This window comes from Cryptomeria japonica, chromosome 1, assembly GCF_030272615.1.
Source record: "Cryptomeria japonica chromosome 1, Sugi_1.0, whole genome shotgun sequence".
In the NCBI taxonomy this organism is placed as follows: domain Eukaryota; kingdom Viridiplantae; phylum Streptophyta; class Pinopsida; order Cupressales; family Cupressaceae; genus Cryptomeria; species Cryptomeria japonica.
The window spans coordinates 590,317,252-590,334,640 of NC_081405.1; the positions used below are offsets into that span (position 1 = coordinate 590,317,252).

At 33.5% G+C, this 17,389-nt stretch overlaps 1 long non-coding RNA gene across 1 annotated transcript; it reads right to left on the reverse strand.

The window, feature by feature from the left end:
• Nucleotides 1–12,083: 12,083 nt before the first annotated feature.
• Nucleotides 12,084–13,382, reverse strand: LOC131028745 (uncharacterized). Its single transcript, XR_009102652.2, has 2 exons — nucleotides 12,816–13,382; nucleotides 12,084–12,675 (listed from the first exon to the last, which is right to left on the reverse strand). It is a non-coding gene; the product is annotated as an uncharacterized LOC131028745 (long non-coding RNA).
• Nucleotides 13,383–17,389: the final 4,007 nt, after the last annotated feature.

The window sequence follows — 17,389 nt, forward strand, 5'->3', positions numbered from 1 at the left end:
TGAAGTTTGTAAGAGCATCAAAATCTCATTTGGAGACCTTGGAGGTTATCTTGTTGGAAGTTAGATAACCTTCAAGACTTTTGTGAGAGTCCTACAAATTTGGGGAACTCCACAAAGTTAGTTTGTTGAAAAGATAACACTTTAAATGCATTTAGAAGATATTCTTCCAAAATTAGAAGTGACTTCCGCAAAATTTAGGGATGTGACCATGATAGAAGAATTAGACTAATCAAGTGGGTTTTGAGAGGTTCTACAATAATTCTTAGGAAGTTAATGGAAAATGTAGGAGAATGGAAGTGGGAGAAATAGGATTTTTTAATTAAAATAAAAAGATTTATTTCAACTAAAATGAATGCAGCTTGCATTTAGATAGATATTTAAATAAATATTAATTTATTTAAATAAATCTCAATTTATTTAAATGAGAAAAAGGGGGGATAAAACATTAAATGCTTGAAGACTTTGAGGGAAACCATTAAAGTCTTAAGAAGACTTTAAGGGAAACCATTAAAGGTTTGAGAAGACTCTAGAAGGAAGCCATTAAAGGTTTCAAGTGGGTTGGGATAAATAGGATTTCAAATAAATAATTTATTTATTTAAAATTGTGGTGCAACTTGCATTTGTAGGAAAATGCAAGTGGGTGGAGGAAAATAGGATTTTTAGATAAAATAAAAGATTTATTTTAGCCAAAAGAAGATGGAACCTGCATATCTTGTAAAATGCAAGTGGGGTGAGGTAAAGAGGGATTTTTTTTTGCTCAGTAGGGAAATAGGGATTTTTAATTAAATGTAAATTTAATTAAATGGGAAAGGGGATTATAATTAAATGTTGAATTTAATTAAAATGGAAAGGGGATTTTAATTAAATGTTGAATTTAATTAAAATTGAAAGGGGATTTTAATTAAATGTTGAATTTGATTAAAATGGCTAGAAGGGGATATTTAATTAACTGTTGTATTTAATTAAAATGGCTAGAAGGGGATATTTAATTAAATGTTGAATTTAATTAAAATGGCTAAATGGGGATATTTAGCTAAATGTTGAATTTGATTAAAATGACTAGAAGGGGATATTTAATTAACTGTTGTATTTAATTAAAATGGCTAGAAGGGGATATTTAGTTAAATGTTGAATTTAATTAAAATGGCTTAGAAAGAAGAAAGGGGCAATTATTAAATATTTAATTTGATTAATGGTTGATTAGAAGAAAAGGGATATTGATTAAACCTTAGTTTAGTCAATAGGCAGATTAAGGTAATTAAACAAATATGAATTCATTAAATTAGTTGTGCAAGTTTTAGGTGTCTACAGTTCTAAGTTCACTTGGCGTAACCAATGTCACAGAAAACATTTGATTCAGGTTAAGCTGGACAGGGTGTTGGTTTCTACTAATTGGGAGAACTTTGACTCCTTTTCCCTTTACTCCTTCCCTAGATCGGGGTTTGATCATAATGTTATCCTTTTGGTGATGAATGGCCCTTATGATCACAAATATTACCCTTTTAGGTATGAGGTGATGTGGTCTCATCACCTAGATTTCAGAATGCTAGTGGAATAGTAGTGGAATGTGCCAGTCTTGGGCACTCCTATGTACCAAATTTCTCAAAAGCTTAAACTTCTTAAAGACAAGGTCAAGGGTTGGAACTGATACTCCTTCAGAAATATCTCTGAACAAATAAAGACCATTATAAATATGACCTGAGGAAGATTCAGATTAAGATCGAAGAGAAGACTACACTTGAAAAAGAGTACGAAGAGGAAGTGGATTTGAGAAATCAATGGCTTCTCCTTAACAAAAGAGAAGAGGTGTTTTGGAAATAGAAATCAAGGATATAGTGGCTAAATGAAGGTGATAAAAATATTAAGTTCTTCCTTCAATCTACTATGAAGAACAGAAGTAGAAACAAAATAAGGAAACTCCTTAAAGAGGATGAGGAAGAAATGGCTGCTCTTTACATTGATTTCCATAGCTTAAACTGTCCTAATGGCCAAAGTGGTCTCCAGGACCCCCACAACCTCTTGGATGTTATCCTTGAAGTTATTGGGGTTGAGGGCTTATCTATGCCGATTGAAAGGGTCACCATGCAGGAGGTGCAAATTGCTCTATTCTCCTTTGCCCCTTGTAAGGCCCCAAGGCCAGGTGGGTTTCCCCATGCAATCTTCCAAGATCGCAGGGATAACATGGGAAATAATGTGTTGAATGCAGTTAAGGACTTCTTTAGAATAGGTAAACTCCTTAAATAGATCAATGCTACTTTCATAGCTTTAGTCCCTAAATATGATAATGTTGTTTCCACCAGAGACTTTAGACCTATTAGTCTTTATAACACAGTTTACAAGGTCCTCTCCAAGGTGGTTGTTAATAGAAAAAAAACCCTGCTTGATAAGTTAATCTATAGTAATTAGAAAGGGTTTGTGAAAGGGAGATACATTCTTAATGCTGTAATTATTGTCCTTGAAGTTATCCACTCGATGGAGAACAACAAAAAACTTGTCATGGCTTTTAAACTTGACATCTCTAAGGCCTATGACAGGAAACTCATTGATTTCTTCTTTAGAATCCTGCATTCAAAATGGCCCCAACCCCCCTCTCCACCAAAGCCTTATCTATCTTCTTTACAAGTTTGTTGTGGACCACTCTCCTAGGCTAAGTAGTTTGTCCCCTATGCTTGGGAATGAAGGAAACTCTCCAAAAAATCTGGGGAAGTCCTGTAAGCTTGTGCTTGTCAACCATATGTCTCAGTGTTTGCTTGGCTCCACCTCCTCTGTTGAGAAAAGAGGGAAACAAAGCCTTTCTATCCTAGATAAAGAATCCCTAAAGCTTGCTCGGCTAGATGTGAACCTTGATAAGAGAAAGCTTGAAACCCCAGAATTCCTCGATTAAAGCTAAAAGAACTAGCAAAGAGTCTGCTAGAAAAAGTATAACCATAGACCTAGACCTGCACAATCAGGATGAAGAGGAGGGAAAACCTTCAGAACAAGACAAAATTGATAGCAACTCCGGGGAAAGAAGGTCGGATAGGATTTAGGCTAAGGAAAGAAAAGAGGAAAACAAAAAAGCTAATAATAGGGCCAATGTTAAAAATCTGGAGGAAATTTATGATTTGGAGGAGGATGATAATTCCATTGACAATCCTGAGGATGAGGATTTCCAGGAGGAGGAGGAGGACCCTGAAGAGAATTTCAAAGAGGAAATGAAAGAAGAGGAAGAAGGGGATGAGATCAACAAGACTAAGGAGGATTCAGATACTCTAGAACAAAGCCCTGAGGCCCCTAATTTATCGAGTGATGAGGAGACGGTCCCCTATTCCCAGGACTCCCCTATTAAAACAGATGACAACAATAATCTATATGAGAATTTACTAGAGCTGAAGGAGAGAGTCGCTACTCTCAAGACAAAGAATGAGGAACAGAATCTAAAAATTTGAAACCTTTGTGATGCCTTAAACTCCCTTTCCTACATTACAGATGGGGTTATGAAGAATATTGTTGTGGGCACGGTTTCTGGTCAGGGGAGGATTAAAAAGGACAAGAAGAAGATGGCGAAGCAGGAACAAATGGAGCAAGCTGTAGGCGATGACGAGGCGAAGATGGACACTTGGGAATACAATCTCACGAGACTCCAACGGGACTGGAATCTACTTAAGAAGGACTAGTTGCTCTTTAGGTTCTGGTTTTTTGTTCCTTTCTACTTATGTTCATATTAAGGATGTTGTGCTGGGTCTGCGTACCCTTTAACGTTAACTTTTATCATGATAGGACTGGTAAGACTTTTAGTAATGTGCTCTCTACTAATGTTATTGTTAAAACCTTGAGTAGTATGCTTACTGATAATGTTTATAAATGGGATGATAAGTCTAGAAGCTAGAGGTTAGTTAGGATGTGCAGAAATAGCTATAAAACTATGAAAGTTTTTTATTATTTTTCAAAGGTGGGCTTTGTTTTTTGTTTGGTCTCTGGTTGGTTGTTCTTTGCCTGGAGATTTAACTATGTAATTCTCTGTTGTTCTCATTCTAGGGCCATCTCCCTGCTTATATAATTAAAAAAAGCATCTTTGCCTTACTCTTCAGTGCTCACTATTTGTCCACTATTTTTGGAAATCAAAGTTTGCTTCCATAATAATGGCAATCTCCTTGCCTTTTTTCTTTAATTTGTTTTGTTTTGAATGATCTCTTATGTTTTTCCTTAATAATACCTTTTCCTACATGCTATGAAACAATTTCATAAGCATAAATACGTCATTTGTTGTATTTCACAATCAAGTGATATTCATTTATAATTGGAAAATCACAGACAACAATTTCTATGTAGCCACAACACATGGTACAAACAATATATTCATCTTGAAGAAATACATTAGAAAGAAGGTGAGCAACAATTTTTGTCTCAGGAAATTAAAAAAGAATTTTTGTCATATGTAAATAATAATCACTTTGAATTTCTTTATGTCATATGTAGTTGATTATCTCTTTGGCTTGCTTCCATAGCAATACACAATAGAGAAGTAGTCATTAAGAATGCATCTTTCATGGGCCCATAACATAATGAACTTCTCGGAACTACACTCTATACACTTATAATGAAATCAAAATAGGTTTATATCATGACATCTGATTTACCCCACAATAAACGTGAAACTTTAACTTACAAAAAAATACTATTTTTCATTGAACCAAAACAAAGACTTAGAAGATTTTGACAAGCAACACAGACTCTTTGTTTGATAGACCAAATCTCCAGGAGATTCTCTATCCATCTACCCCTCTCCTCTCTCCCTCTTCTTAGACTTCTATATCTATGTCTCTTTCTCTCTCCATCTCTTTCTATTCATATCTCTAAACCTCTATCTCTCCTTCTCTTTGCCTTATATATCTCTCTACCAATTGAATTCATGTACACAAATGTATGCAAATAATAGACCAAATCTTTCTCTAATTCACAATCCATACCTATTCGACGTACCCATTGTACACCAAGATGCGATTGCTAGTTTATTTTTATTTTAAAATAATCAACTATTGTCTGTTGACGACAAAGGGAAAGGTCAGGATTGTTTGATATATAACACAGGCATGCTCCAAGAATGTCTCGGTAAAGAGAATGGATCATGGCTCATGTGCATTGATAAACCCTCTTTTAAACACCAAATATGCATGCATAAACTTTTGTTACCTATGCATCGCCTTGGATTATTACTTTTAAAACGCTGTGTCAATCACATGAGTTGTACAGATATCTTCTACGCATACGTAGACAAGCCCCATTATATTACAAGCCTCCTGCTCGTCACTCAATATCACCGACTTACATAGCGGCTGAACGGTGTTTTGGTGTTCATTACATAGTTTCGCATTAGAATAGCAATGGAGCATTCCATTTCCCTAGTATTGCCTTAACTGATTTTTCTCTGTCTTGGAAAATTGCCTTTCTCAATGGAGTTATCTATCGAGCTAGGGTGCAACCCCTTAGATTTGTCTTCTGAAGAAATAATGATGAGAAGATTCAAACAATGGCTGGGCAGGCGAGGAAAGGCTTACATGATACCCATGAGAAATACATGAGGTTTGAGATTTTCAAAGACAATTTGTGGTACATCCATGAGTGCAACCAGGAAAATCTCTCCTATGTCGTGGGCCTCAATGACTTCTCAGACCTTAGCCATGATGACTTCAAGAGGATGTATTTGTGAAGTTTCAAAACCGGCTAGAGGAACACCACCCTCTAGCATCAAACCTCGCGACAATTTGCCTAGGCATGTAGATTGGAGGAAGTGAGGTGTTGTTACACACGTCAAAAACCAATAATAGGCTCAGTGTAATTTGTGTAAGTTTCTGACAACAAAAATAGAACTTGACCTCAAATTTTCATATGAAAAATATTGATTTCATTACGTAATGCATTAACTGATTTATGCTTATTCTTTACAAATTTTTCTCACAACGGATTGATGGGCTTTCTCGGCCGTTCCAACAGTTGAAGGAATTATTCATATTGTTACGGAACATTTGGTTTCTCTTTTCGAGCAACAACTAATTGATTCCGATATTGCTGACGGTGCTCATGAGGGAATTCTTATGACTATTGCGTTTAAATATATTGTCTACAATGATGGTATCTGAGGTGAGGCTGATTATCCTTAAAAGGAGGGGCGTGATGGTGTCGTAAAAGAAGCGTTGCATGCCATTTCCTTTCTTGTATCATTAAATTATAATATGCTTTATTTAATTTTAATTTTATAGAATTAAATATATCAAATTACTTTCCATAAAGTGCTCGTGTTAATAAGTACTGATGTGCATGTAGGAGAATAACTCTAAAGCTTGCATCGCAATTTGTATAAATCTTTATGGAGAGAAGCAAACGAATCACTAAATGAGAAAAAAATGTATTGAGTTGAGATGAATTACAAATGTACATAAGCTTGCTTATATAGGCAAAGCACTAGGTGGGCGATCATATTCAAAAAAAGTTTGTCTCAATTAGATGCAAGGGTGGGTACAACTACCCTAACACAAATACCTGTGCATTTGACAACTAATAACTAAAAGATAAATGCCTAAATAAACTTAAGGAAGAGTAAACAACTTTTACTATAACACCCCCTTTAAGTGCAGCTTAGGGAGAAGGTTATTATGCAAACGATGCAAGATGATGATGCAATATGCAACATGATATGATGATGAAAGGTCACGAAAAAAAGGGCATGCTAGGTACCTATGTACAAAACAAATGATCTATCACAAATAGAAAAAAGAAGAAATCTTCATGAGACAAACCTTCTCTCCAAAAAAGAGATAATGCTAATAAAGGTAAGTGATAGGATGAGTGATGTATGGAGGTTTCAACATTAATACCCCCCCAAAACTACATCCATCACTATGATATTTTGACAAGATCAAGAGCTCAAAGAAAAGTACAAAATATAGGACAAGAATAAAATGTATTCTCATAAATAGATAGATGGTCAATAGATCAATAGTTGTTACATATAATGTAGATGAGCCTGCATATATAGACAAGGCTATATGGATATGTGAGCACACAAACATGACATGTGGCTCAATAAGAAACAAGGGTAGGTAGGAAATAGGTGTGGTAGGTAGGAAAAACAATAAAATATTCCACATGAGATGGATCACCCATCGAAGGTGGAATTATCACTCCACAATAAGTGGATATGATAGAGTAGTAACAAGATAACACCATAAAAGGTGGAAATTCTCCTACACACACTATCCTAATGTGGCACAAACACCCAAGTGTCTCATACCCAAACTACTATGAAATGCATTTCCTAAGTAAACTTATTTAAGGTGTAATAATATCCAACATGAATAATTATTTACACCAACACCCCCCTTAAGTGCAACTTAGGGGAATGCACTTAAGTCTACAATGCAACTAAGCAATGCAAGATGGGTCTCGGCTACGAGGCCATATTAGGTACCCATGTACAAATGCAAATGCAATGAAATCTCTCACAAAGCAAGGAAAGAGAGAAAAACCCAATTGGAAAAATCCGTTCCCCAAAAGAGAGATGAAAAGAATACAAGAGAACTTTCATAAAAGCATGTGAGGAACAAAACCCCATGTGAGGAAAAAGTCCCCCCCATATGAGAGAAGAAGAGAAGCTAGGTAGCCCCCTCTCAATGTAGAATCTGCACCAAAGATAGAAGATTGAGAATGAATGAAGAAACTGCTCCAAGAACGTCGAACAACATTCTTCCCCTTAGGAAGAAACAAAACCAAAGGTGTGTCCATTAAGTCTCCCCATGAAGGGAAGATGTATGAAAAAAACTCATGATGAATGAAGTCTCTGAAAACTTCTCAAGTTTCCCCATGTCGATGATGAAAGATACCCCCTCCAAAGGTGGTAAACTGCTCCACATTGCTTAAAAGGATACTCCAAGACCTAGTGGAGATGAATGTAGAACAATATCCAAAGACTCACACATCTCCTCTAAGGATAAAGAGACCTCCTCCAACTGTTTTACATAAGAATTCACAATCATGTCAACCTCCAAAGAATGATCATGTAGAGAATGAACAAGAGGGTGAGAGTGTTCCCTCACAACAATCGAAGAAGGATCATCTTCATAAAAGAGAAGATGAATATCATCAATGATGTCTACCAAGTCTTCGATGTAGGATTCCACAAACAAACCTGCAATGTCTGTCAAGTAGTCATCTCATGAAACTAAAGCTGGAAGACAAGATATATCCTGCTGCACTGAATCACAAGAAGGCAAAATTGTTGCACTATCTGCATCATCAGGTGCAATAGGTGATGTGATATCAATAGGAGGAGATGAAAGACAAGGCTCAAGAATTGGGTTACATGTCACAATCCCCAAGTTCAAATACCCAAAGTTCTCCTCAAAATCTAAATCATCATATGTAGAATCATCCTCATGAACAAAATCTGAAAAAGAGTATAATCGAGATGGATGATCAACCACCCAAGTCGCAATGATAGCTCTAGTCTCCAAGTCTCTAATGAAAACTGACTTAGGTGTGAACTTCACAATTCTCTTAGTTGCCCCATGTATGATTTGATAGATGGAAAGGAGATTGTTTGTCAAGTGGGGTACACACAACACATCATTGAAGGAGTTATCCCCAATAGCAATAGATCCTTTCCCAATCACATCCATGTATGTATGATTTCCCATCAAAATTTGTGGCATGGTGCAAGGATCAAATGAAGAGAACATAAATTGTGAAGATGTCATATGATGAGAAGCCCCTGAATCTAGAAGCCATCTCTTTGAATCATGACATGTGGTAGCACAAAGAGATTTTCCTTTTCTTGTCCCAAAAGAGTGAGTCGTCCCTCTTGTAGAAGCCATGAATGCTTGCCCTTTCCCTTTTGAACGAGAGGAAGTGGAAGTTGATGAATCCTCCTTCTTGTAGGCATTAGGCAAATCAATGTTGTGCTTTTTGAGGATATGTGAGAGCTCATCAATCTTCTTAGAATGGTAACAACGCTCCTCATGAACAACCTTTTTACAATAGGCACAAGTAGGTCTCTCCCTCTTTGGTGAATTGTCCCTCTTGGAAGAGGATGAATCTTCTTGTTGTGGAGAAGGTGATACTTTATCCTTAGGCTTTGATTGCAATTCCTTCTTGTTTGAGTTATCCTTTCCTTGATTTCCTTTGTTCCCTTGATTTTCCACTAATGCTTGAGACTTAGAAGTCTTAAGAATGCCCATTCTTATCAACTTAGTTTATTCCATCATCAATATTTCAGCGAAAGTATCAAATGTAGGCATTGTGTAGCTTGAACCCATTGTCATCCTATGGGTTTGGAAACTAGAAACGAATGTTACATATTATTGTGGAAGCTTGCCCATCAAATTGAAGATCATCTGAGTATCCTTCTTATCAATGCCACAATCCTTGATTTGTGCCCTTAACTCTTTTTCCTTAGTGACATAATCTTGTATTGTATCAAAGTTCTTGGGATCTAACATGGTTAGATCACTATCAATTTGATATCCCCTAATCTCATCAACTTGAGCATACAAGTCTTGAAAATTTTGCCAAGCATCCTTGATTAGAGTACATTTCTCAATACAAAAAATGAGATCCTTCGATACATACTTTCTTATAGTACCAATTGCCATGATATTTTTAGTGAGCTAGTCCAAGTGAGAAATGGGATTAGCAGGAGCAACAATAGTTCCATCAATATAATGAGTTAGTCCTTTTTCCATATGTTTACTCCATGCATCAATTTTTCAAGTAGCATAATTATGAGGAGTTAAGAGAGGAAACTTAGGAGAACCCATACCAAAAAAAAAATAAAAAATAACACAAAAGCACAAGAGACACCCCCCCCTCCCTCAAATTCACTCAATCAATGTATCCCCACCCAAAATGATGATTTTGAAACTTTATATGTAATGCGTGTACAATAGGCCACTTGCAAACAATGGCAAGGTGGACTTCTAATTTTGTTTTACAATTGCCCCAATAGGCTGAGAACTACAATGCAAAAGACCAGTAAGATAGATCTATGCAATACAAGTGCCAAATTGGCCAAAAAAGACCATATGCTGAAAGTACAATTTCTACCCAAAATCACTGCAAAATGATAGAATATTATGAGAGTAGACAAAAAATTATGCACTTTCAAAACAAATGGTACCTGAAAAGCAATTTGTATGAGCCCAAATGGAGTCCTGGAAGTTGCAGAAACAGGGATTGGACAGGTACAGTCACAAAAAACTAGGATTTCTGAAACATTTATCCATCAAAATCAGAAAATAATTCCACCACGAGAAAGTAAATGAAAAATTAGCCCATTTAAAAAACAATTGCACCAAAAAAGGAGCAAAAGTTAGCAAGATATGGCCTTCCAAAGTTGAACTATAAAATCGAAAAGCTCAATGGAGGGGGCCTGCCAAATTTTCAAAATATGATGATGTTAGCAAAACATGAGGTTAAATTTGATAGCCTTATGGCCGTCACCAAAACTTTGCCTCCTTGCTGTCTGGGCGTCTGTACTTTACGAACTGACATGTGGCAGAACCGGATTGGCTAAATGTGCTAACGTGTCGTATGGTAAATGATGAGGTGGCACTAAACTCGAGGTTAAAATATTTTGTACGAAATGAATAAAAATTGCAGAAAATAATTTATTTATTTTTTGAATTTTTTTTCAAAAAATCATACCGTACGCTTAGATTGGGCAAAAATTTCCTCCAAGCTCCAAAATTGACTTTCACCCAATATAGGCGAATTTATAATCAAAATTTATGGAAACGGCTACTGGGACGCAATGACGAGGTTGGATCTATTCTAGGACACCTCCGAAAGATGCTACTCCTCAGATCTGCCTCTTGACGTAGCAAAAATGCATCTCAAAGATGAATCAATGATGCTCTAATGGCTTTGATACCATGTGAGATTTTGCCAAGATCAAGAGCTCAATGAAAAGTACAAAATAGAGAGAGAAAATAAAAGACAAGAATAAGTTGTATTCTCATCAATAGATAGATGATTAATAGATTAATAGTTGTTACATACAATGTAGATGAGCCTACATATATAGGTAAGGCTATATGGATATGTGAGCACACAAACATGACATGCGGCTCAATAAGAAACAAGGGTAGGTATGAAATAGGTGTGGTAGGTAGGAAAAACAATAAAATATTCCACATGAGATGGATCACCCACCGAAGGTGGAATTATCACTCCACAATAAGTGGATACGATAGAGTAGTAACAAGATCACATCATAAAAGATGGAAATTCTCCTACACACACTATCCCAATGTGACACAAACACCCAAGTGTCTCATACCCAAACTACTATGAAATGCATTTCCTAAGTAAACTTAAGTAAGATGTAATAATATCCAACATGAATAATTATTTACACCAACAATCATGAAGATACAATTTATGTCACCTCTCACAAGAGGAAAAAAAAGAGACTATGTAGACCCCACATAATGAACGATCATCTACAAAATGGTAAGTATCTTAACATAATGTTATGCATGCAAACAACTTTTCTCTCATAGAAAGAAACAAACTCATGTAGAAATGTAGGAATGCCTCCCAACTCAGATAGGAAGCTAAAGATGATGTCTCTGAACTGCTCATGCCTCCTTGTCCATGATGATGAACTTGCAATAAAATCAGGTACATGCCTAATCAATGAAGAAGGTGAAAGCTGAGACTAATGTGGAAACGAATGTAGAACAAGCTCCAAAGACAAATTGACAACTAGATAAAATCATCAAATAGATACGCCCTCCATCAAATGTGAAAGACAAATCAGGCGGATTGATCTGAAAAATGATGAAATTAGATGGCTCAGAAATGAACTTTTGGAAGTGAATTTATATGTAACAAACTCTTAACATGTTAGTGAAAGGTACCAAATACTATTAAACTCTTCGGAACAATAAACAATTTGCCTTCCAAACAATACGAATCTTCAAATTTCTCTAGTAGCACCAACTCATAGATAGCTGGATCCGCGCTGTACATTTACAGAAGCATTATTTAAAGTTGATGAACACGTATCTGTTCAAAAGGAAGAATCAATGATCATAGTTTGAGAGGAGTTGTTTGAAATCTCTTCTCCATTATACGGGAACCTTTGTCCATTTGAAATCATATTAAACGGGCATGAGCAGTAAAAATTGGGTATTAATCCTGACTATAACGAAGATGAAATTGGAATAGATTCAACACGATAGATGGTGTTAGCATCATTGTTTATATCTCTTATTTGCTCCATACTGAGTGAAACATCAGGTACTACAGCTCCTCCACATCCATTGAGCTGTTTGTAATTTGCAGTTGCCCAGTTGGAAGATATATTCTACGAGAAAGCTCTGAATTTCTTCATACAAAAAACTGGTCTGATCTTTGACAGCGAATAAAGAATGTCCAGAGGACTCTGCTGAACCCATGTATTCATTTATGGATAGAATATTATCCATTAATGACCTTCCTCTTTCTGGTTCACTGTACACTTGCTCATTCTGATCAGACGAGTGCTGTAGATGAGTGGCTTGACCAAAACAACGTATATAGCATTGGTTGGTGCATTTGGTGTCTTTTTTGGCGACTTTCTTGCTCAAATGTGTACTCCAATTGTTTTTGATCTCGTTATCCGCTCGCCCCGGCGTTCTGCTCTCAATCGACGACCACCTGCGCATAATTACTGGTGATTGGGTCTAGAAATAATAGAAATAATCTTTAACCTCGATTGCAAAGTTTAAATCAAGGGAACTGTTAATTTAGAACAAGAGAAAACAGTAGGGACCAAGTAAATGAATCAAAATCTATACCGATTCTCCATCAATCTATTGAGTGTTTTAATGTTTTCTTCATCATCAGAGAGATATGACCCCCTCTGGTTCATATACACAAGCTTTTACCGTTCCTTGGAAACCTGGAAATATAACTAACTTAATAAAAAAAATTAACTATCTGAAACCCCAAATCATCTTTAACTACAAATTACTTAACAAAATTAGACCACTCAAAACTAGCGGTGTGCTTGAATTGGATTCTGTAAATTATGATCAGCTTATCATACCACCGTCGTGTCCAATTCATCCACTAACGAAGTAATACGAAGTTATGTTGCTAAATATCCATCAAGCTAGATTAAATGGTGCGGTGGTCACAAATTATTTCAAACACTACTCGCAACTCCTTAGAAAAGATATGCAAACATAATGCTGCTTTTAACATATTTTGTTTGATGAATTTTTAATCTCATCTTGAAATTTCTGTACTCCTAGACATTTTTATTTATAGCATTGCAAGAGTTAAAACCTTACGTTGTAGCTCATTGTCGATGATCTGCCCAACTACCAGTCTAATAAAACTTCAATTATTTCTCTACTCCATTTCCTCTATAGTTTTCATCTTTGTTCAATCATGTTCGTGGACTTCGTTTTCGTGTAATGGAAAAAGCTATAAATTATCTTTTAGTTCCTAAGTGTATCGCGCTTAATTTCTGAAGATCATAATTTATTGCTGCAACAACCATTCATTACTATCTATAACTCCTTTACTGAACAGAGAAAACAAATATTTGTCTTGCCTCATAATAATTTCACATCGTACGTAAGGAGAAGATAGGATGCCAGTATTGAGTATTATTATGGCGTGGTTGAAGCTATTCGACCATAGAAAAGCTAAAACAGTCCCGGTTTTAATACTAATTTTGAGTCATATATCCTACTTTATTGGCTTAGTCAGAGGATCGTATTAATTATTATGGGCAAGGCTAAACAATAATTGTGGTCTACTGGTATGATGAGGAATATTTTGCAACAATGGTATTTATTTTGTGCACGCTGATAATAATTACCTCCAAGGCAAATTGGCCACTCACATAAAATATATCGGAATATAATCAAATATCATCGTGATCATTATCACTTTATTTAATAGTATTTAGATGCTTTAATAATTTAGGTAGGAATAAATAAATCCCTATACATTATTGTTATGCTGAAGTTTTCTCTATTCTAAAATAATTGGTAGTAATTATTTTTTATTTATTTTAGCAAGTTGTATGATTAATTTGAAATTGAATTTCATACATTATTTAGATTTTTATGATTAGATTATAAAAATTATTTTTATTTAGATAACATATATTATGTGATGATCAATTAAATTTATGGCTAGTTTATCATTTATAATATGATTTCATGATCATATTAGATAAAAGTGACTTTGTATTCTTTGAACTTTTTAGTTGTTTAGTCTTATGACATTGAATAATGTAATTTTTTAGTAGAAATATTTCAAAATTTAATACAATATTGAAGCATTTGCAATAAAACTCAAAGTTATGTGTACGAAATATGTTTTAAATTAGTTTTAATCATACCATTAAATGAGTTTGTAATTAATTTGTAAATCATTCTATCATTGAAATTTTTAACAATAACTTGATACAATCTAGTCTATCTTTCATATGGCCTAACACATTGTTTGCTAAATTCTATGATAATTGTTACAAATAAATTTATAAAATTAATAAACATTTTTTCTTTTGTTTCAAAAGAGAATAAATAAAAATATTTTGAGATATCTTGCTTATTGTAGAGGAAAGGTCTCTATTTTAAAATATATTTAACATGTATAGAGTGTCTCTATTATAAATGTTGTGTATGGAAGAATCCATAGCACATATACCCTTTTACACAATCTCATAGTTGATTTCATATATAGTCAAACTTAATATTCTAAGGAATACACATTATATTCAAATTTTACCTTGACTTCGACCTTCTCAAGCATCTCTACAAAATACTTGTAACCAAACATATATGTTCTTATGAAAGGCCAATGTACCTAATATAGTGCATTTGAATACATAAATCGATAAAAATATATAGTGATATTATCTTATATTTTTATTTTATTTTAAAACCATCTCTAAATAAAATTAGAATAAATTATATGATTTATACTATATTTTAGATTATGTGAATAATGCTTTTTTTTCAAGTTGAATGCCTCTTTATTTTTTATCAAACAATGTTGTACTTATTGGTGCAAATTATTTTAATTGCATTTAATTTATCATTTTATTGTAGTATATGCATCTAGATAATATAAGCTTTGCGTTTTTTTTTTTAATTACTTGTGTATCTTTGAATTATGCATGTGATTGATATTTATCTAATATGTGATAAGATACACTTTGACTCATCTAGTTTTGTTCACTATTATCCATATATAGCTTTAATTGGATTCATAATCATGGAAGTCTGGCTAGTTCAATGGATCTTTTACGTATGAAATATTTTATTGGTATTCCATGATGTTAAAATCAATCTATTTAAATACCTCTCACTTGTGATCTTCTCATTTTTAATTTCATGTTTTATATATTATATTAGGAAAATATCAATTCAAGTGCTTAAAGACAACAATCAAATGGTTATTTTTCAATATGATTAAATCCAACGAAACTGATATTTAAATTTAATTTCATTTCATTTTGATATTTGAAGGTCATTTTATTTCAATTTTTGATTGCATATGCTTTTAGTTTCTTTTTTGTGTAGTTGAGATTTTTATATTTTTTTAATAAATAAAACACATAGAATAAAAAGATAATTAAGGTAAGTTTCAACAAATTTTATACTAAACTAAATTAAATTAAAAATTAAACCTATTTCCAAAGTTGAAATTTCAAATTGATGGGTCTATATTCAAGAGGAAAGAGTACAATTTAAAGATACTAATTTTTTTTTGGGAAGCTCATGAAGTGTACTTTACATGTAGTAACAATATTATATAATTTTGAGTTCTAATTTAAGGGTTATAGATTGCCTCAAAGAAGAAGATTAAAGAACTGTAGGCCTTTAGTGACTCAAAGATAATTGTGAATGTAATCTAGTTACAATATGCATGTCATGATATAATATAAAAAATATATTATTATTAGTTTTATTTGAAACTTAATTGAATATTTTGATACTTACAACTTTCATCTCATATTGATTGTAGAGAATCATGTAACTAATGTATCTTATATTGGAACAAGTACCTTGGAGCCAGTTTATTATATGAGGTTTTTATATAAATAAAATATTATTTAATTAATAGAAGACTTAGGATAAAATAATTAATTAAATAAAAATATTTATTAAATTAAGTTGGACAATTTTAGTTATCTACAAATACTATGATTGGTATCATGATGGAATGCTCAATTGAAAATGTTTTATGCTATTATCACAAAAGAAACATTGTGGGTATGTACCAAAATTGGTTATTCCTAAATGCCCAGGGGAGAGAGGCCACTAGTGGTATGGGGTCCAACAATTGTTATAGAAATTATCCTTATAATATTTAATCTTGACACAAATTTATACTATATATTGGAAATAAATAATCTGCATGTAAATGAAAAAAATGTCAAATGTTGATTAAACTGGACCAATACTTGAACATAATAGAACCTAAAAATGTTATATAAAAAAGGCGTGAATACATTAATTAACAAGTGAAATAGATCTTTTTGTTTTAAATAAAATATCATATCTATCCTCTATAAGCATGTCATTTATAAAATAAGACACTCACTTAAAAAAGTACTATTATCATATTGAAAAAATATTATTCTTATGTGTACATCTATTGGGGTAGTAATTTATATGAATTGGAGTATTTTGAATATTAATAATTTTTCTTATCACAAATATAAAAGGTGAACACAATAAATGCCTTGATTTTCTCCATGAAATGTGAGGGATTTTCCAAAGGTTTAAGTGTTCAACAATTGGTCCCTTTGTGTTCATATAAGTTTTATTTAATATAATAATATTTGTTGTTATAAACAATACTTTTTTTTTTCTGTTCAACTATTGCTCCTCTGTGTTGGATATAAAAGTTAGAGATAACACACTTTTATGATTACTAATAGGTATTTGGTCCATTTAAGTTCTATATAATTTATATTTTACATAAAAATATGATATTATATTAATTACAAATGATATTTTTTTATTCAACAACAAGGGATTTTTAGATTAAGTTTTGGTTGAATCTTTACAATATCATTTTTGGACACTTCACACTAGACGTGTTATTTTGATGGCTCGCATGACAAGTCATTCATTAAAACCTTAGTTGTAGATATTTAAGTGTCCATATTACATTTATAAAAGATAACTAAGGTCTTACGATATTCCATGTGGTGGCTACATGTTGACGAAGTTAGCCCTCATGACTACTGGTCCCTCTCCCCTAGTATATTTGTGGAGGTTTAGAAGTGACTACGTTGAGTTAGAAAAGTTTATTTCTCTGATACATCTATGTATAAATATTATTTGTGATTGTTTTGAATACCACATTCCATCATAGTTGAGATTTTTGACTTGCAATT